This window comes from Bos grunniens, chromosome 18 (genome assembly GCF_055505025.1).
Source record: "Bos grunniens cultivar Pamir isolate PY7600 chromosome 18, Bosgru_T2T1.0, whole genome shotgun sequence".
NCBI classification, from domain to species: Eukaryota; Metazoa; Chordata; class Mammalia; order Artiodactyla; family Bovidae; genus Bos; species Bos grunniens.
In genome coordinates this window covers 26,865,430-26,887,935 of record NC_141182.1, presented here as the reverse complement: position 1 = coordinate 26,887,935, position 22,506 = coordinate 26,865,430, and the positions used below count along the sequence as shown (strand labels likewise).

Below are 22,506 nucleotides of genomic sequence, written 5' to 3'. Positions count from 1 at the left end.
GGGTCTGGATACAGCCCTGTATCTGCAGCTTCTTCTTGCTCCCAGTGATGTCCTTGATCGTTTCTAACTTCAGAGCTGAACTGCTATTCATCATGGAGAACTGCACACAGGAAGAAACAATGAAGAATTCCTAAAGGCTATGAAATAGTCTACAAAGTTTGTACAGATTTTGATCTCACTGAACTTCTGAGATCGTAAGGAGGAGACCTGATGTCTTCTCTTGGGAGTTACTTTTTTTTTAATTAATTTATTTTTTATTGAAGGATAATTGCTTTACAGACTTTTGTTGTTTTCTGTCAAACATCAACAGGAATCAGCCATAGGTATACACGTATCCCTCCCTTTTGAACTTCCCTCCCATCTTCCGCTTCATCCCACCCCTCTAGATTGATACAGAGCCACTGTTTGATTTCCTGAGCCATACAGCAAATTCCCATTGGCCATCTATTTTACATATGGTAATGTAAGTTTCCATGTTACTCTTTCCATACATCTCACCCTCTCCTCCCCTCTCCCCATGTCCATAAGTCTATTCTCTATGTCTGTTTCTCCACTGCAGTCCTGTAAATAAATCCTTCAGTACCATTTTTCTAGATTCCATATAAATGCGTTAGAACATGATATTTATCTTTCTCTTTCTGACTCACTTCACTCTATATAGTAGGTTCTAGGTTCATCCACCTCATCTGAACTGACTCAGATGTGTTCCTTTTTATGTCTGAGTAATATTCCATTGTGTATATATACCACAACTTCTTTATCCATTCATCTGTTGATGGATATCTAGGTTGCTTCCATGTTCTAGCTATTGTAAATAGTGCTGCAATGAACAATGGGTCTTTTTCTATTTTTGTTTCCTCAGGGTATATGCATAGGAGTGGGATTCCTGGGTCATATGGTGGTTTTATTCCTAGTTTTTTAAGGAATCTCCATACCGTCTTCCATAGTGGCTGTATCAATTTACATTCCCACGAACAGTGCAAGAGTGTTCCCTTTTCCCCACACCCTCTCCAGCATTTATTGTTTGTAGACTTCTTGATGAGGGCCATTCTGACTGGTGTGAGGTGATAGCTCATTGTAGTTTTGATTTGTGTTTCTCTAACAATGAGCAGTGTTAAGCATCTTCTCATGTGTTTGTTAGCCATCTGTATGTCTTTTTTGGAGAAATGTCTGTATAGGTCTTTACCCTTTTCAATTGGGTTGTTTGTTTTTCTGGTATTGAGTTGTATGAGGTGCTTGTACATTCTGAAAATTAATCCTTTGTCAGTTGTTTCATTTGCTATTATTTTCTCCCATTCTTAGGGTTGTCTTTTCAACTTGCTTATAGTTTCCTTTGCTGTGCAAAAGCTTTTTAGTTTAATCAGGTCCCACTTGTTTACTTTGGTTTTTATTTCTGTTACTCTAGGAGGTGGGTCATAGAAGATCTTGCTTTGATTTATGTTATCAAATGTTCTGCCTATGTTTTCCTCTAAGAGTTTTATAGTTTCTGGTCTAACATCTAGGTCTTTAATCCATTTTGAGTTTATCTTTGTCTATTGTGTTAAGAAGTGTTCTAATTTCATTGTTTTACATATCACTATCCAGTTTTCCCAGCATCATTTATTGAAGAGGCTGTCTTTCCCCCATTGTATAGTCTTGCCTCCTTTGCAAAAATAAGGTACATATAGGTGCATGGGTTTATTTCTAGACTTTCTACCTTGTTCCATTGGTCTATATTTCTGTTTTTGTGCCAGTACCATACTGTCTTGATGACTGTAGCTTTGTAGTATAATCTGAAATCAGGAAGGTTGATTCCTGCAACTCCAGTCTTCTTTCTCAAGACTGATTTGGCTATTCAGGGTCTTTTGTGTTTCCATATGAATTGTGAAATTTGTTATTCTAGCTCTGTGAAAAATGTCTTTGGTAATTTTATAGGGATCGCATTGAATCTGTAGATTGCATTTGAAAGTATAGTCATTTTCACAATATTGATTCTTCCTACCCAGAAACATGGGATATTTCTCCATCTGTTTATGTCATCTTTGATTTCTTTCATTAGTGTCTTATAATTTTCTGTGTACAGTTCTTTTTTCTCCTTAGGTAAGTTTATTCCTAGACATTTAATTCTTTTTGTTGCAATGGTGAATGAGATTGAGTCCTTAATTTCTCTTTCTGATTTTTCATTGTTAGTATATAGAAATGCAAATGATCTCTGTGTATTGATTTTGTATCCTGCAACTCTGCTAAATTCACTGATGAGCTCTAGTAATTTTCTAATACTATCTTTAAGGTTTTCTATGTACAGTATATCATCTGCAAACAGTGAGAGCTTTACTTCTTATTTTCCAATCTGGATTCCTTTCATTTCTTTTTCTTCTCTGATTGCTGTAGCTAGGACTTCCAGAACTATGTTGAATAACAGTGGTGAAAATGGACACAGTTGTCTTGTTCCTGATCTTAGGGGGAATGCTTTCAGTTTTTCACCATTGAGAATAATGTTTGCTGTAGGCTTATAAAAGGCAGAGGAACCAGAGATCAAATTGCCAACATCCACCTGATCATCAAAAAGGCAAGAGAGTTACAGGAAAACATCTACTTTTGCTTTATTGACTATGTCAAAGCCTTTGACTGTGTGGCTCACAACAAACTGTGGAAAATTCTTAAAGAGATAGGAATACCACACTACTTGACCTGCCTCCTGAGATATCTGTATCCAGGTTAAGAAGCAACAGTTAGAATTGAACATGGAACAACAGACTAGTTCCAAATCGGGAAAGGAGTATGGCAAGGCTGTATATTGTCACCCTGCTTATTTAACTTATATGCAGAGTACATCATGCAAAATGCCAGGCTGGATGAAGCACAAGCTAGAATCAAGATTGCAGGGAGAAATATCAATAACCTCAGATACACAGATGACACCACCCTTATGGCAGAAAGCAAAGAACTAAAGAGCCTCTTAATGAAAGTGAAAGAGGAGAGTGAAAAAGTTGACTTGAAAACTCAATATTCAGATAACTAAGATCATGGCATCCAGTCCCATCAATTCATGGCAAATAGATGGGGAAACAATGGAAACAGTAAGAGGCTTTAATTTGGGGGCTCCAAAATCACTGCAGATGGTGACTGCAGCCATGAAATTAAAAGACACTTGCTCCTTGGAAGAAAAGCTATGGCCAACCTAGGCAGCATATTAAACAGCAGAGACATTATTTTATCAACAAAGGTCCATCTAGTCAAAGCTATGGCTTTTCCAGTAGTCATGTACAGATGTGAGTGTTGGACCATAAAGAAAGCTGAGCACTGAAGAACTGATACCTTTGAACTGTGGTGTTGGAGAAGACTCTTGAGAGTCCCTTGGACTGCAAGGAGATCTAACAAGTCAATCCTAAAGGAAATCAGTCCTGAATATTCATTGGAAGGACTGATGCTGAAGCTGAAACTCCAATACTTTGGCCAACTAATGCAAAGAACCAACTTATTGGAAAAGACCCTGATGCTGGGAAAGACTGAAGGTGGAAGGAGATGGGGACGACAGAGGATGAGATAGTTGGATGGCATCACCAACGCAATGGACATAAGTTTGAATAAGCTCAGGGAGTTGGTGATGGACCAGGAAGCTCGGCATGCTTCGGACCATGGGGTCACAGAGTCGGACATGACTGAGCAACTGAACTGAACTATCGTATATGGCATTTACTATATCATATATACACTTCCCTTGTGGCTCAGGTGGTAAAGAATCTGCCTGCAATGCAGGAGACCTGGGTTCAATCCCTGGGTTGGGACGATCCCCTGGAGATCATCCTGAAGAAGTCCATGGACTGTATAGTCCATTGGGTCGCCAAGAGGCAGACATGACTGAACGACTCTCACTTTCGCTTATCATATATGGCATTTACTATGTTGAGGTAGGTTCCTTCTGTGCCCATTTTTTTAAGAGTTATAATCATAAATGGGTGCTGAATTTTATCAAAGGCTTTTTCTGCATCTACTGAGATTATCATATGGTTTTTATCTTTCAATTTGTTAATATGGTGTATCACATTGATTGATTTGTGTATATTGAAGAATCCTTGCATTCCTGGAATAAACCCAACTTGATCATGGTATATGAGCTTTTTGATGTGTTGCTGAATTCTGTTTGCTAAAATTTTGTTAAGGATTTTTGCATCTATGTTCAGCAGTGATATTGGCCTGTAGTTTCCTTTTTTTGTGTTGTCTTTGTCTTGTTTTGGTATCGGGATGATGGTGGCCTCATAGAATGAGTTTGGAAGTGCTCCTTCCTCTGCAATTTTTTGAAAGAGTTTTAGAAGGATAGGCATTCACTCTTCTCTAAATGTTTGATAGAATTCTCCTGTGAAGCCATCTGATCTGAGCTTTTGTTTTTGTGGAGATTTTTGATCACAGCTTCAATTTCACTGCTTGTAATTGGGTTGTTCATAATTTCCACTTCTTCCTGGTTCAGTCTTGGAAGATTGAACTTTTCTAAGAATCTGTTTCTTCCAGGTTATGCATTTTATTGCCATATAGTTGTTCATAATAGTCTCTTATAATCCTTTGTATTTCTTCATTGTCTGTTGTACCTTCTCTTTTTCATTTCTAATTTTGTTTATTTGATTCTTCTTTTTTTTTTCTTGATGAGTCTGGCTAAAGCTTTGTCAATTTTGTTTATCTTCTCAAAGAACCAGCTTTTAGTTTTACTAACCTTTACTATTGCTTCTTTCATTTCTTTTTCATTTATTTCTGCTCTGATCTTTATGATTTCTTTCTTTCTTCTAATTTTGGGTTTTTTTTGTTCTTCTTTTTCAAGTTGTTTTAGGTGTAAAGTTAGGTTGGCTATTCAATGCTTTTCTTGTTTCTTGAGGCAGGATTGTATTGCTATAAACTTCCCTCTTAGGACTACTTTTGCTTCATCCCATAGGTTTTGAGTTGTGTTTTCATTGTCATTTGTTTCTAGAAATTTTTTTATTTCTCTTTTGATTTCTTCAGTAATCTGTTGGTCATTTAGAAATGTGTTGTTTAATCTCCATGTGTTTGTATTTCTTACAGTTTTTTTCTTGTAGTTTATGTCTAGTCTCATAGCATTGTGGTCAGAGAAGATGCTTGATATGATTTCAATTTTCTTAAATTTACTGAGGTTTGATTTGTGACCCAAGATGTGGTCTATCCTGGAGAATGTTCCATGTGCACTTGAGAAGAAGGTGTATTCTTCTGCATTTGGATGGAATGTCCTGAAGGTATCAATGAGATCCATCTCATCTAATATATCATTTAAGACTTGTGTTTCCTTATCAATTTCCTGTTTTGATGGTCTATCCATTGGTGTGAGTGCAGCATTAAAGTCTCCAACTATTATTGTATTACTGTCAATTTTCTCCTTTTATGTCTGTTAGTGATTGTCTTATGTATTGAGGTGCTCCTATATTGGGTGCATAGATATTTACAATTGTTATGTCTTCCTCTTGGATTGATCCCTTGATCATTATGTAGTGTCCTTCCTTATTTCTTGTAATCTTCTTTATTTTAAGATCTATTTTGTCTGATATAAGAATTGCTACTCCAGCTTTCATTTCCCATTTGCATGGAATATATTTTCCTATCCTCTCACTTTCAGTCTATACATGTCTTTAGGTGTGAAGTGGGTTTCTTGTAGACAACATATATACGGGTCTTATTTTTGTATCCATTCAGCCAGTCTGTGTCTTTTGGTTGGAGAATTTAATCCATTTACATTTCAAGTAATTATGATATAAATGTTCCTATTGCCATTTTCTTAATTGTTTGGAATTGATTTGTAGATCTTTTTTCTTCTCTTGTATTTCTTGACTATACAAGTCCTTTTAACATTTGTTGTAAAGCTGGTTTGGTGGTACTGAATTCTCTTAACTTTTGCTTGCCTGAAAAACTTTTTATTTCTCCATCAACTTTGAATGAAATCCTTGCTGGATATAGTAATCTTGGTTGTAGATTTTTCCCTTTAAGTACTTTAAATATATCCTGCCATTCCCTTCTGGCCTGCAGAGTTTCTGCTGAAAGATCAGCTGTTAAGCATATGGGGTTTCCCTTGTATGTTACTTGTTGCTTCTCCCTTGCTGCTTTTAATATTCTTTCTTTGTGTTTAGTCTTTGTTAGTTTGATTAGTATGTGTCTTGATGTGTTTCTACTTGGGTTTATCCTGTATGGGACTCTGTGCCTCTTGGACTTGATTGACTATTTCCTTTTCCATGTTGGGGAAATTTTCAACTATAATTTCCAAAAACTTTCTCATACCCTTTCTTTTTCTCTTCTTCTTCTAGGACTCCTACAATTTGCATGCTGGTGCATTTGATATTGTCCCAGAGGTCTCTAAGACTATCCTAGGTTCTTTTCAGTCTTTTTATTTTATTCTGCTCTTCAGAAGTTATTTTTACCATTTTATCTTCCAGCTCACTGCTTTGTTCTTCTGCTTCAGATATTCTGCTATCGATTCCTTCTAGAGTATTATTAATTTCAGTAATTGTGTTGTTTGTCTCTGTATGTTTATTCTTTAATTCTTCTAGGTCTTTATTAACTGATTCTTGCATTTTCTCCATTTTGTTTTCAAGGTTTTTGATCATCTTTACTATCATTATTCTGAATTGTTTTTCAGGTGGTTTGCCTATTTCCTTTTCATTTATTTGGACTTCTGTGATTCTAGTTTGTTCTGTCATTTGTGTAGTATTTCTCTGCTTTTTCCTTATTTTTTTAAGCTTATGTTTGAGGTCTTCTTTTCCCAGGCTTCAAGGTTGAATTCTTTCTTCCTTTTGGTTTCTGCCCTCCTGAGGTTGGTCCAATGGTTTGTGTAAGCTTCATATAGGGTGAGATTTATGCTGAGTTTTTGTTTGTTTGCTTGCTTGTTTGTTTTTCCTCTGATGGGCAAGGCTGAGTGAGGTGATAATCCTGTCTGCTGATGATTGGGTTTGTATTTTTGTTTTGTTTGTTGTTTAGATGAGGCGTCTTGCACAGGGTACTACTGGTGGTTGGGTGATGCCAGATCTTGTATTCAAGGGTTTCCTCTGTGTGAGTTCTCACTATTTGATACTCCCTAGGATTAGTTCTCTGGTAGTCCAGAGTCTTGGAGTCAGTGCTCCAACTCCAAAGGCTCAAGGTTTGATCTCTGGTCAGGAACAAAGATTTCACAAGTGGTTTGTTATAGTATTCTGCTGAGTCACTTCAGTCGTGTCCAACTCTGTGCGACACCACAGACGGCAGCCCGCCAGGCTCCCCCGTCCCTGGGATTCTCCAGGCAAGAACACTGGGTTGGGTTGCCATTTCCTTCTCCAATGCATGAAAGTGAAAAGTCAAAGTGAAGTCGCTCAGTCATGTCTGACCCTCAGCGACCCCATGGACTGCAGCCTACCAGGCTCCTCCATCCATGGGATTTTCCAGGCAAGAGTGTTATAGTATTAAGTGAGATTAAAACAAATACCCAAAAACGAGAAACCAAAGAGGAACCCCAGACAAATGGCAGTTACAAAGTCAGGCAAATAATAATTAAAATAATGGAATATACACATATACGTATATACCCATTAAGCAAAGTCAAAACGGTCCAATAAAAATAAAGTACAGTAGATTGACCTGGCGAACAACAGAAATCAAAAATTATATTTACCAGTTAAGAACAAAACTAACTAAAGCACAAACTGGAAAATAAAACTAAAGTAAGGTGCCGAGTGGGGAATAAAGCAACGAAAACAAAACTAACAAATATGTTGAGAGGAAAGGAAAGAAAGAACAGATATGCAAAGTTAAATAGAGGTAGATGAATAATATTTATATACATTAAATATTAACTTCAAGGGGAAAAGAACAGCAGGAAAAGCAAACAAAGGAATAAATGTAGAAAATATTAATAGGCTTAAAAATTAAAGAAAGAGAAAAGAAAAAAAAAGGAAAATTCCACAGAACTGCAAAAGCCCAACATACAGGCAGAAGTTTATAACAACAATAAAAAAACGTGACTGAGGGGAAAAAAAAAAGCTCAAAAGCTTAATTAGATTTCATAGTGCCAATAAAATCGACAACTACAACAGGGGTTATGGGGGAGAGAAAAAAAATCCAAAAGAATCTACAGAACAAGTCAAAACATAAGAATAATAAATGCTTTTCTTGAGTCACTGCCATCAGAGTCCTTTCCCTCGCTGGGAATCACAGTCCACCCCACTTCCCTAGGATGCCCTCCGACACTGTACTGATCTCTGGACCTGCTGTAGGGGCAGCTCAGATTCTAATATGGTTCTACTCCTGTGTGTTCTCGCCTCAGAACTAGTGCATTTTCTTTTGTGGGAGCGCTCAGTGTCCTTTTATATATTCCATAGAGAGAGAGTCTGCCTAGTTATTTGTGTGGATTTAATCTGCCGCTTGTACAGCTAGCTGGTGGGGAGGTTTTGGATCTTCTTCTTTAGCCACACTGCCCCTGGGTTTCAATTGTGGTTTTATTTCCACCTCTGCATGTGGGTCATCCACTGGGGTTTGCTCCTGAGGCTGCCCTGGAGGACCTGGGTTTGCCCAGTGAGGGCCAAGTATGGAGGTGTTGCAGCTGCTTGGGTTGCAGGGGTTCTGGCAGCATCAGGGAAGTTGGTGGCTTGGGCAGCAGGAAATGACAACCAGTACTGGCCAGTATGTTCCAGTATTCTTGCCTAGAGAACTCCGCTGACAGAGAAGCCTGGCAGGCCACAGTCAACAGGGTCACAAAGAGTTGGACACAACCAGAGTGACCCTGCGTGCATAAAAGCAAGACTTTTTTTGCCTGTGGCAGGTCTGTCCCAGTAAGAGTTGAGCATGAAGGTGGCACAGCTGCTTGGCTTGTAGGGACTCTGGAAGCACTAAGTGTGCAGGGATACGGACTGCCTCTGCTGTAGTCATGGCCCTATCAGAGTCTTTTCTTGAGCCTCTTGTAGCTGATGATCAGAAGGCCTCTGGCCAGTCTTTCTCTGTAGGTCCACCCGTTCAGGCACTTACAGGGCTCCCTTGCCTGGGGTCCTTCTCTGTTGTTCAGTGTGTCAGGCACATAGAGGGGCCCCCTGGCTGGGGTCCTACTCTGAAGATTGGCACATCAGGAACTTAAAGGGGCAACCTGGGTGGGGTCCTACTCTGTAGTTCAGTGTATCAGGCGTTTGGTGGGCCAGCCTCTCTATTGTTCAGCTGCCAATGCTGGCAGTGTGTGGGGAGAGAGGCTATGGTGATGGCTCCACCCCCTACACATGACTCAGCAGTATCACCTTGCCTCCATGGCTGCCTGGCTTTCCTCCACAGGCATCTCCCACCACAATCTCCTCCCCCACAATTCCTCCATCCATCCTTGGCAGTCAACAGCAGCCCTCACCCTGGGATTGTTTCACAATCTCTAAACTCCAGCTCCCAGTTTCTGTGCCTTCCCGGGGACCTGTGTCCCTTGCCCTGGCTGCGGCAAGGACTGTCTGATTTTCATTCCATTTAGGCTGCCACAGATCAGCTGTTTCACTCTCAGCCTTAAATATTTCTCCTCTGACTCAGACAATTTCCCCAATGTGGGGATTGGAGCCCTGCTTCAGTTTCCCTACCACCAAGGGCAGGTCCAGTCCTACTAACACTGTTTTTCCTCCTAGTTTCTTCATCCTACCAAGTTTTGCATGATTCTATATACTCTTTTCCACTGGTCAAGTACTCCTGTTTGCTCTCAGCTGGTGTTCTGCATGGACTTCTTTGCCTGAAGACATATTCCTGATGTATCTGTAGAAAGAGATGAACTCCACATCCACCTACCCCTCCACCATCTTGTTCTTGGGAGTTACTTTTCATTCAATTTTAATTTACATAAAATTAAATGTATTTTAAGTGTACACTTTGGTGTGTTTTGACAATGTACATACACTTTCATAACTATCATCCCAATCAAGATGTAGAATAGTTTCCATTACCCCAAAGTTCCCAAAGTACCTCTCTAGTCAATCCCCCTTCCTAAGACAACTAAAGCTCCAGTTTCTATCACATTGACTTAGTTTAGTTCTATAAATTAATTTACATACTACATAACAAGCAACTTATGTGTCTGGCTTCTGTTGCTCAACATAATGTTTTGGGATATAATATATCCATGCTTTACACATCAGGAGTTCATTCCTTTCCATTAGTGATTAGTATTTAATTGTATGAAAATATCACAGTTTATACACCCATTCTGTTGGTGGACATTTGTTTCAAGTTTTAGGCTTTTATGAACAAAAAGGCTTTTATGATGAAAATCCTTACCCATTTTATACATACTTTGTACTTCTAATCAGTAAACAACCAGAACAAAACTCCTGGATCATAGAGTGGATATATGTTCCAACTTTTCTTTTTTTCCTGAGTATGAAGTTCACAAAACAATTTTTCTTCTTCTGCCCTTCATACCATTATCAGAAAGTTAATATTAGTCTCCAAAAATAAGTAATATGTGTTTAGTGCTCACTGTGTGCTAGGACCAGGGATAAGCTTTCTGCATGTTACCTCATTTAAACTTGGACTGCAAGGAAATCAAACCAATCAATCCTAAAGGAAATCAACCCTGGATATTCATTGGAAGGACTGATGCTGAAGCTCCAATCCTCTGACCACTTGATGTGAAGAGTTGACTCATTAGAAAAGGTCCTGATGCTGGGAAAGACTGAAGGCAAAAGGAGAGGGTGGTGGCAAAGGATGAGATGGTTAGATAGCATCACCAACTCAACGGATATGAATTTGAACAAATTCTGGGAGATAATGAAGGACAGGGAAGCCTGGCGTGCTTCAGTCCATGGGGTTGCAGAGTCAGACATGCTTAGTGACTGAACACAATAGGACAGAACCCCATTTAATCTTAACAAAACCCTTCAACGATCATCATTTACACAGCCTTAGGAGGTTAATATGGGCTTCCCTAGTGGCTCAGCAGTAAAGAATCTGCCTGTAGTGAAGGAAACCCAGGTTCAATCACTGGGTCAGGAAGATCTCCTGGAGGAGGGCATGGCAACCCGCTTCAGTATTCTTACATGAATTCCATGGACAGAGGAGCCTGGTGGGCTACAGTCCAAGGGGTCGCAAAGAGGCAGACACGACTGAAGCAACTGAACACACATACACAGGAGGTTAATAAGGGAAGCTGCTGTTGATCTTATGTGAGAGTTGGGAGTCAACAGAAAATAAATCCAGGAGCTGCATGCATTCGCTCCCATTTTACTATACTACCCCTTTTCTTTCACCAGGTATTTTCTTCTCAGCCAGAACTACTGAGGGTTTTTGTGGATCAATATGGCGGCACACAAGGATACTGGGTTCACGCCCCCTTGTGAACACACCAAAACTACAGCTACCAAGAGACAGACTCACTGGGAACTAGCTGTAAAGAAAGATCCATACAGATTCTGCTAGGAAACAAGAAGAAGGAATCTGCTTGGGGGAAAGAGAAGTGGAGGGGGATATCACAGGCTAGGAACTCCTCTCAGGGGAGCAAGGGGTTTGAGGCACTCATTAGGCACCCCGGCCCTGGAGTCAGACATGAGGAAGACAAGACCCCTTAGTTGGTTTGAAAGCCATTGGGGCTTACCAAAGGGCTTCAAGAAACCAAGACTGTGCTCCTGATGAGCACACACACTGATTTAGGGTCACAGTGTGGTGGTAGCCGATTAAAAGCTGCCTAGGGTCCTGGCCAGCTTGCTAGGACCACCCCAGGACACATCCCAGCCCGTCCTGCTCCAGCACCACTCCCCACTAAGGTGGAGGTTGCCGTTGCCAACAAGAGTGGGCAAACTTGTTGGGAGCAAAGCCACCCAAACCCCAGTCTTGCCTCTGACCAGGACAGAGGCGAGCATGGCCAGCTCTCATGTCCCTGCACACAACCTGAAGTTAGCTCCAGGGCAGAGACAACCTGGGCTGGAGCCCCTGGCCCTGTACACACTTGGGAATGGGTGTGGCCATCTCAGTGATGTGGCACCAACCCCTCCAGCCTGACTCAACCTCTAACCAAGGCACACACTCCAGGAAAAAAGTGAAACCACCACAGAAGTGCAGCCGTAAGCCCTCGGGCTCTGCCACATAACCGGAAGCAGCCCAACTCCCTCAAGTTTCCAGCTCCAGCTCCTCAGCCCCCAACAGGGTGGTGACAGCCACTGAACATAGAAGAAGCCCCAGCTTGGACCTGACTCTGGCTTGAGCCCCTCCAGCTCCAACCCTGTCTCCCACTAAGACAGTGGCTGCCAGCACTCCCTGGGGAAGATGCAGCACACGCTCACTTCAGATCTCACTCTCCCATCAAGGCCACTGGTTACAGGCAAACTACACAGGGATGCTAGTTCACTGTTGGTGGGATGTAAACTGGTACAATCTCTACAGAAAACAGTATGAAGTTCCCTCAAAAAACCCGAAACAGAACTACAGATTATCCAGAATTCCACTCCTGGCTAGATATCCAAAGAAAGCAAAAACATTAATTTGAAAACATAGATGTACCCCGATTGCCCATAGCACCATTACTTACAATAGCCAAGATATGGAAACAGTCTAAGAGTCCATCAACAGATGACTGGATAAAGAAGACGTGAAGCTATAAAAGGAAATGTTGGGGTAGGGATAAATTAGGAGCTTGGGATTAATATACACACCCTACTATGTATTATATAAAATAGATAACCAACAGGGACACAATGTACTGCACAGGGAACTCTACTTAATAGTCTCTAATAACCTAATTGGGAAAATAATCTAAAAAAAAGAATGAGTATATGTGTATGTATAACTGAATTCTACACTGTACACCTGAAACTAACACAACATTGTAAATCAAACTATATTCCAAAAAAAAGTTTGTTTTTTTTTTAAGAAGATGTAATGGGATGTTGGAATATAATGCAATATTACTAAACCATAAAACAATGAGATTTTACCATTTGCAATAACATAGATGGATCTGAAGGGTATTATGCTTAACGAAGCTAATCAGAGAAATATGGATACTATATATTTTCACTTCTATGTGGAACCTAAAAAATAAATGAATAAAACAAAAGAGAAACAGACTCATACATACAGAGAACAAATTAGTGGTTACCACTGGGGAGAGGAGAGGGAAAGGGGCAAGACAGGGAAGGAGGATTAAGAGGTACAAACCACTAGGTATAAAATAAGTGAAACAGAAGGATGTAATGCAGGGGTTCCCCAACCTCTGGGAACCAATGCCTGATGATTTGAGGTGGAGATCATACCCACCTGATGCATCACTGATGAAATGCACAATAAATATAATCACTTGAATCATCCTGAAACCATCCCCTACCTCCTCCCCCATCCATGGAAAATTTGTCTTCCATGACACTGGTCCCCAGTGCTAACAAGGTTGGAGACTGTTAAAATGTACAGGACAGGGAATATAACCAATATTTTATAACAACTTTAAATGGAGTATGGTTTATAAAAATATTGAATCCCAGTATTACACTCCCAAAACTAATATAACATTATAAATCAACTATAATTTCAAAACAAAAAAATCTACTGATTCCTTGAGGCAAAACAATGAGTGCCTTTTCACCAAGTGGGAATGCTTCGTCTCTCAGAGCCTCCAAACTGAAAGGCACCAAGGCCTCCAAGAAGTTGATCCATGAAGGGTCATTTACTCCCGCAGATACTCTGTTTACCAAGTGAGAGAGTGTGGACAGCACAGGGCGACACCCAATTCTTCTAACAAGAATAAAATTTACAATGAAATACTCTGGTTCTAAATCAAGAGCATCATGTCTGTGGAACAGATTAGTACTAATACCCTGTCTTTAGAGTTTATCCGAATCACCTAGAGAACTTACTAAACGAGGTGTGTGTGGGCCCCTCCACCAGAACATCTAACTCAGTAGGTCTGGGATGGAGCCTGAGATTTTGCGTTTTTAATAAGCGCCCAAGGAATGATGGTGATGCTGGTCCTCAGACCCTGGTGTAGCACGGGGCCAAACTACCCACATCACTGTAATAAATCTCTGGTGAGAAACTGAGTTTTTAGTTAAAGAAAGTGATAAAGTTTATCTAGCCAATTAATAGTAGGCCTGGAGCTGCAAGGTAATCTTTGAAGTATTAACTCTACATCTCTGGTATCCAGAATTGGAATTTCAAGGAACAGTTAAATTGTAAAGTTAAATGATCATTCTAGATTATTCTAGACTTGCCTCTGCATTTTGAGATATATAGGTAGATGATGATGATGATGACGACGATGATAGGTAGGCAGTGATGAAATAAAATTTATATTTTATAGAAAAACAAGAAAAATTTAAACATAAAATTTTTTCCTGCCTGTTTGGGTCTCCTCCCTCCCCTTAACTGCGTATTGCACGTCTGCACTAACCAGACCTTCTCAGAAGTCCACATTTCTTCTTAATCTTATAAAGGGTGAGAATGACCCATTACTCAATAATTCCTTGGGAGATAATCTTACTTCTTAATTTTGTAAGGAATTGGGATGACCCCACTTGCTTTGTACATGCAGATCTGGGGTGTATAAACTGTCAATATGTCATTCAAAATAAAACACTTTGTCTCAAAAACATGCGTAACTGCTTGGACCTCTACAGGATGGAACAGTCCTCAGAGCTTTCTGAAAGACTCTCTCCCAGGTTATAATCCTCAGGTGGATGCAAACTAAATTTTCCATATCTTTCCTAGATTAATTTTTCATGGATGTTAGATTAGATAGATACAGAATGATATAATCTCAGAATGTGAGCCTTTCAAATGAAAGCAAGAATCATTTTTAGAGAAACTCACTACTCTGTGCTTATTTTTATGTTTTTACTACAAAAGAGGGAAACCTCTAAGGGGATTCAGTGTTCTACGGGACCACACATTAACATTTCCCTCTGAAATGCTTTTTTAGTGGCCACATAGACCCAGCTCTACATGGATCCCTCAACCAATTTTCAGATTGAGTATTTAATTTCTTTACCAAACCAAAAGTTTGGCGATTGCTTGATTAATTTAACCTCATTCTTCTTTGTCATGAGAACAAATCTAAATGTCTCAGCTGACAAACACCACTTTAGAAACATCCTGATTCTGACAAATGGCTTCCTTAAATGTCTTAAAAGTATTATTAGTATAGGTGCTAGTTTGATTCTCAACTCCTGCTCTCCTGAGAGCCAGAGGGTGGGAACTGAATTCAGGTTGGGAGGGCATTGCTGTGCCCTCAGGCAGAGTTTCAGGTTAGTATGCAGAACATGTAGGGGTGACTCTGAATTCTTTAACTCTTTTTTTTTTTTTCCTATTTTTCTATTTTCAGGTTCCAAGAAGGGAGCTCAATTATTCACTGTTACAAAAATGGCCATTGATGATCTTGAAAACCCAGGTAAAGTAAAGATACTGATGCTCAGCTGCATAAGTAGATAGTTTTCGTTAATAGATATAATTATTTTTCACACCTCCCTAAATAACATGAAGAGCAGTTAAAGAAGCAGTATTACTGGTGATTTTTAATCAGGTTCCCGTGAGACCTGGGCAGAAAGTAATTATTCAAACAAATGAAGGGAGACAGCATAATCCATAACTGCACTAAATATTAAAGGAATAATGTATCATTTTAAGATAAAGTACATAAGTGATATACAGTTCAAGTAAAGCATCTTTTTTTATGTACTTTACCACTTAATAAAAAACAAATTATAAGTACTTCTATTTAATGATTATATGGTATGTACAACATAATGCACCATTACTGTTTCTAGTATCTTTATCATTACAAAGGATTATTATTGTTAACATTAATAATATTATTAACTATCACCACAGATCATTTCATACAGCACTTTTTCTGTGCCAAGCATTTCACAGTATTACTGAAGTTAGTCCACACAACCCCAGAGTTAGATATTCTTCATTTCTTGTTGAAGGAACTGAAGCTAAGAGAATTTAAAGATCTAAGTATCAATCAGGTAGTTAACTAGAAGACCTGCCTAGGAATTAAATTTCAATGTCTGCTTGTCTCCAAGTGTCTGGTCCTTCCCACACTACCACCAGCTATGAGAGTCAAAGATAACACACTTGATATAATAGGTTTCAGCGCTCAATGACAGAGGTGTTTCTCTATATGTCCTAGCCCAAAATGTCACTGAAGGGCAAGACAATTTTGCAATTCAATATCTTCTACCCTGAGTTTCTTATTTTCCTTTTTCACTTACTAGAAGTAGTATGTTCCTACTTCTATATCCTAATTCCTGTTTCTCTCAATTTTGCTGGAAGAGAAAAGTACACTTTTGCTTTATCTAAGATAACTTCTTTACTACTAAGATATCATTCAACCTCTTGTTCTCTCAAGAGTCTAGATAGATATTATTTTGTCCGCAATAGCCAGAGCTAATACAATCATCCCAGGACTAAGAAGGGGATGTACTTAAGGAAGAAAACTCATGACATCCACCTTATGCAAACATCTTTCTTAACCACTCCTAAAGTTAGTCCCTATCCTTTCACCTCTTCCCTTCCATAAGAAATGTTTCTGATTATTTCATAAATACAGGTCACTCTGGTACAATAGAAAGATGGTGGCCTCTGGAATCAGATAGACCTGGGTTACAATGCTGGCTGGCTCTGTTTCAAAGAAAAATTCTTTTAAACACAATTTTAATATATATCTTAAAATACAATAATATGATTTTTTTCTTTACAGTTTTATTTTGTATTGGAGCATAGTTGATTAACAATGTTCTGTTAGTTTCAGGTATACAACAAAGTTACTGAACTGTACATATACACATATCTATTTCCTTTTCAAATTCTTTTCCCATTTAGGTTATTACAGAATACTGAGCAGTGTTCCCTGTGCTATACAGTAGGTCCTTGTTTATTACCTATTTTGAATATAGCAGTGTGTACATGTCAATCCCAAAAAGTTTGGGTTTTTTTTTTTTTTGGTCATGCTGTGAGGCTCGCAGGGTCTTTGTCCCCCTACCAGGGACTGAATCCAGGCCACAGCAGTGAAAGCACCAAGCCCTAACTACTAGACCACCAGGGAACTCTCTATCTTTTAATAGTTTTGACCACACTATTAACTTCTCTGAGCTTCAAATTTCATGTCTTTAAACTGCTACAAAGAGAGGTTTTGAGGATTTAAGGGGCAATTACATGTAAGAACCTGGCACATCAGAAATGGCAGCTAAACTTTTGGTAATGAGCATGCTATAGGATATACAGAAGTCAAAATATAATATTGTATACATTAAACTCATATAATGTTATAAATCAAGTAGTTATCATGTGTTTACTTTCCCTCCCCATCTTCCAGAGAAACACGGAAAAACGGCACATGCTTAACATATCTCAACAGTAGGGAAGAAAGACCTCGAGGAAATCAGTATAAAAATCAGGCTAAAAAGGCCAGTATCTCACCTGACTCTGTTTTTTTCCTTTATTCAGAAAATATTTACTGGTTGTGTACTATACCCTAGGCACAAAGGATGACAATAATCCAAACATTTAAAGTAAATCAAGCGTTTAAAGAAAAGAGTTCCAGAAGGTGGGAACAGAGACAGGTACAAAGGTCTAGAGACAGAATATCTGATAAATTCAAAGATGAGGAAAGAAATTAACACAATTGCAATGTGGTGAACCTAGGGAGTGGTATGAAAAGGCACTGAAACCAGGCAAATGCCAAACTATGGGAAATCTAATACAGCCCATTGTCTCACATGGAATTGATCATTTTCTTAAATCAGCGGGACTTTACTTTTTACAGAACCACATGATACGAATCTTGCTTTACTTCTGGATGATACTGTTTCTCTTGGCTACTTGCTACGGAGGTCTTTTTCCGTTTTCCTATAGCTGCTATACAGATTCTGACTTGAATTTATGTCATAAACAAAAAGTATCACTAAAGCCTTTTAGACTTTTGGATGACCAAATCCAGTAGGGTTGTAGAATGGTTAAAAGCACAGCTTCTGGAATAACAGCAACCAGGCTGAGATCACCAGCTCGGGCATGTGCCAGCTGTGGGGCTCACAGCAAGCCTCTTCCCTTTTCTAACCCTGACTCCTCTTCTAAAAATGAAAGCAGATGAGGACTTCTTGGTGGCTCAGTGGTTAAGACTCTGTGCTACTCATGCAGGGGGCATGGGTTTGATTTGGGAGCTAAGACCCCTGAAAGACGCCCATGCAGCCAAAATAAACAAAAACCCTAAAAAAGAAAGCAGATGGTTCTAAGAATTAAATTCTGCACCAAGTGTACCTAGCACAGTTCCTGACACAAAACGGCCTAGCACAATATAGTCACTGATATTATTAATATTTATGTAGAAAATAAACATCTCACTTGACTTTCTCTCAAAACCCAGAAGGTACAGAATAGTTTTTATGTTAAACTTTAGTTTGTAACTGCCAAACTGTTTACCTGTGCCTTCTCTAAACTAGGTAAAATCATGACTTAATCAAATTTAAGGAATGATAAGTTTCTCTGTTTTCATAAAGTCTTATCTTACAGGAACATGCATGATTCTAAAGAAAGTTGAGCAGTTATCTTTCAGCTGTGCAACCTCGAGCTAGAATAGCTCTTGTGTGTTCATTTACTCATCCTTTCATTTACATATTCATTATCATGTGCAGAACCCTGTGTCATGTAGTGGGCATAATACGGAAAGAGATAAGCCATGCTCCTTATCCTCGCAATCTAACAGCTTTCAGTTCAGTTCAGTTCAGTCGCTCAGTCGTGTCCGACTCTTTGTGACCCCATGAATTGCAGCACGCCAGGCCTCCCTGTCCATCACCAACTCCCAGAACTTACCCAAACTCATGCCCACTGAGTCGGTGATGTCATCGAACCATCTCATCCTCTGTCCTCCCCTTCTCCTCCTGCCTTCAATCTTTCCCAGCATCAGGATCTTTTCAAATGAGTCAGCTCTTCACATCAGGTGGCCAAAGTATTGGAGTTTCAGCTTCAGCATCAGCCCTTTCAATGAACAATCAGGACTGATCTCCTTTAGGATGGACTGGTTGGATCTCCTTGCAGTCCAAGGGACTCTCAAGAGTCTTCTCCAATACCACAGTTCAAAAGCATCAATTCTTCACTGCTCAGCTTTCTTTACAGTCCAACTCTCACATCATACATGACCACTGGAAAAACCATAGCCTTTACTAGACGGACCTTTCTTGGCAAAGTAATGTCTCTGCTTTTGAATACGCTATCTAGGTTGGTCATAACTTTTCTTCCAAGGGGCAAGCGTGTTTTAATTTCATGGCTGCAGTCACCATCTACAGTGATTTTGGAGCCCAAAAAAATAAAGTCTGACACTGTTTCCACTGTTTCCCCATGTATTTCCCATGAAGTGATGGGACCAGATGCCATGATCTTAGTTTTCTGAATGTTGAGCTTTAAGCCAATTTTTTCACTCTCCTCTTTCACTTTCATCAAGAGGCTTTTTAGTTCCTCTTCACTTTCTGCCATAAGGGTGGTGCCATCTGCATATCTGAGGTTATTGATATTTCTCCTGGCAATCTTGATTCCAGCTTGTGCTTCTTCCAGCCCAGCGTTTCTCATGATGTACTCTGCACAGAAGTTAAATAAGCATGGTGACAATATACAGCCTTGACGTACTCCTTTTCCTATTTGGAACCAGTCTGTTGTTCCATGTCCAGTTCTAACTGTTGCTTCCTGACCTACATATAGGTTTCTTAAGAGGCAAGTCAGGTGGTCTGGCATTGCCATCTCTTGAAGAATTTTCCACAGTTTATTGTGATCCACACAGTCAAAGGCTTTGGCATAGTCAATAAAGCAGAAATAGATGTTTTTCTGGAACTCTCTTGCTTTTTTGATGATCCAGCAGATGTTGGCAATTTGACCTCTGGTTCCTATGCCTTTTGTAAAACTAGCTTGAACATCTGGAAGTTCATGGTTCATGTACTGCTGAAGCCTGGCTTGGAGAATTTTGAGCATTACTTTACCAGCATGTGAGATGAGTGAATTGTGTGGTAGTTTGAGCATTCTTTAACAGACAGTAAATGAACACTTCGGGCTTCCCAGGTGTCTCAGTGATAAATAATCCACCTGCCAATACAGGTGGGTCAGGAAGATCCCCTGGAGAATGAAATGGCAACCCACTCCAGTATTCTTGCTTGAGAAATCCCGTGGATAGAGGAGCCTGGCGGGCTACAGTCCATGGGGTTGCAAAGAGTCAGACAGGATTTAATGACTGAACAACAACAACAAAAAAGGGCATCTTAGACCTACTTTTCTGGAAGTTCTCCTTTGTATACCTGTTATGATTTATAGGCTTTAAAGAGATGCCCTCATTCCCCTGTTATGGACTGAATGAACGTTCATAGGTTGAAGACCTAACTCCCAATAAAATGATATTAAAAGGTAGGGTCTTTGAGAGACAATTAGATTTAGATAATGCCATGAGGGTAGGGCCCTCATGTTGGGATTTGTGTCCTCATAAAACTAAGAAGTGACACCAGAGCTCAGCCTTCTTTGACTGACAACAATCTTCCCAGAATGGAGAAGCTCTTTACCGCATGACTTAATCCTAAGTAGACAAAGGCTAACTGATTGATCAGCACACAACTAACTCTGGAGCAGCACTTTAAATGACACTTTCCAAACAGAACAAACACAAGACTGGGTATTTTAGATACCTCATTTAATCTACTTTTCACGACCATCTGGTGAGGCAAGTGCTCCAGGAATGCTGGATTGATTGATCAATTGATTTTACTATTTTCACTACTTTAAGACAAACTGCTTTTTAACAACATCAGATTCTTAGCTGCCTTCATTTATCCATGGCTTACACAACAGCATAAGCCACTTTGGTAAGTTTGAAGCCTTACCTGCTTCAGCTTTTAAGAGTCAGAAGAATGGCAGGTATGTCTTGTAATTAGATTTTTACATCAGAATGGATTTGATTTTTGACATCAATGAACAAACCCATTTGTCTATCCCTGCATTGCAGGACTAGAAATCCATCATAATTATTTGCCAGCTGTTGGTTCACCCCAGTCATGGTTTCTTATTCTGAAATGTTTCCTAACCTCTAGAAAGTCCTCACTACATTTGTAGTTTGCAGGTATCTGAACGGCTTGCATTTTTAATGAATTCCTAATGTACTCACTCAAGCAAACAAGGAAAATTATAACCATGGAACATTACATTTCAGACATTAATCATAATTGCTTAATAATACCAAACAAGGAGATTTTATTGCAAACTGAGACTTATTTAACTTCAGAATCAGAATAATTGTCACATTTGCACATATTCTAAATGATACCACATATTTCCAAATGCCTACATTAAACAGTTTAGTCATAAAGAAATATTTTGTCAGCTAATTTAATTTAATTGCATGGCATAATCGTTTCACCTATTTCTCTAAAAACAGGTATTTTAATAAGAGAACTAAAAGGAGGTTATAAAAATCTCACTTTCTCAATTGCTAGGAAAGGTCTCTGCGGAAAGTTGCCAGACAATTACAAATTCGGGGGGTTTCTATAGTTCTTCAATGTATTTGTTATATACCATTAGTCACCAGTGAAGCCCTTCACTAATAGCAATACCCTTCAACAATAGCCCCAGAGAATTTAACACTGATTGATGGCAGGTCACCTGGAATTGGTTGGCAGAATTTCCAATTTTCTGTTGGGAAATTGCTTATTTCTCCAAGTCTATTCCCATTTTTACAAGTGGACAGCAAGCTGAGATTATACATTATTATGTGTCTAAATATAAAATTGTGATGGATGGTGTCACACATTTAAAAAGAGTTAAGCATTTAATTTAAAATTTAAAAAGTTTAAAGAAGTTTAAAATGTATTTTTAATCTTTCTCAGAAATTCATGGGCTGATTCATATTTGGGGAAATACTAAGAGATTACCTAAGGATTGTCATTTATATGGGGTATTATTTTCATAAAATTATCCTTTTAGACCTCGAAGCAGTAGAACCATGACTTTCTTGTAAATACTATCTAAAGATCTCAGTCTTATCAAAAGACTGAAGGAATAAATAGATTCTTTCTGTCACAGTACTAATGCCAAATTTGGCAGAGTAAACAGTAAAGTAAGCAACCAAAACTCAAAAGCCACATTAAAATCAGAAGACACAGTTTGCTATTTATATTAAACTATCATTTATTTAAAAACATATACTAGGTGTAAATTTTAAAAGTGTATATTTAGGATGCAAAAATATCATAAGTGTGTGTGTGCTTAGTCTTATCCAACTCTTAATATCGTATATCACAGGAATATTACTATATACTTTTCCACTTAGAAACTCTACCAAATTCTTGAGTTAAGCATTAAGTCCCTGGCTAAACATATTAAAGGCAACAGGTAACAATCCAATGACAAGTTTGAAATTTTGTCAATATGGGTCACTCTGGAGAGACAAACTAGCAAAACTCTCAGAATGTGCCTGCAGTGCAGGAGACCTGGGTTCAATCAATCCCTGGGTTGGGAAGATCCCCTGGAAAAGGAAATGGCAACCCAGTCAAGTATTCTTGTCTGGAGAATTCGATGGACAGAGGACCTGGTAGG

The 22,506-nt window shown here is 39.1% G+C and overlaps 1 long non-coding RNA gene across 1 annotated transcript in view; it reads left to right on the top strand.

The window, feature by feature from the left end:
- The window catches only part of LOC147353341 (uncharacterized), a 28,581-nt gene that overhangs the window by 1,697 nt on the left and 4,378 nt on the right, over window positions 1–22,506 (top strand). The window contains exon 2 of the long non-coding RNA XR_015145550.1: window positions 15,263–15,328. This is a non-coding gene — a long non-coding RNA (uncharacterized LOC147353341). The remainder of the gene's footprint in view (window positions 1–15,262; window positions 15,329–22,506) is intronic.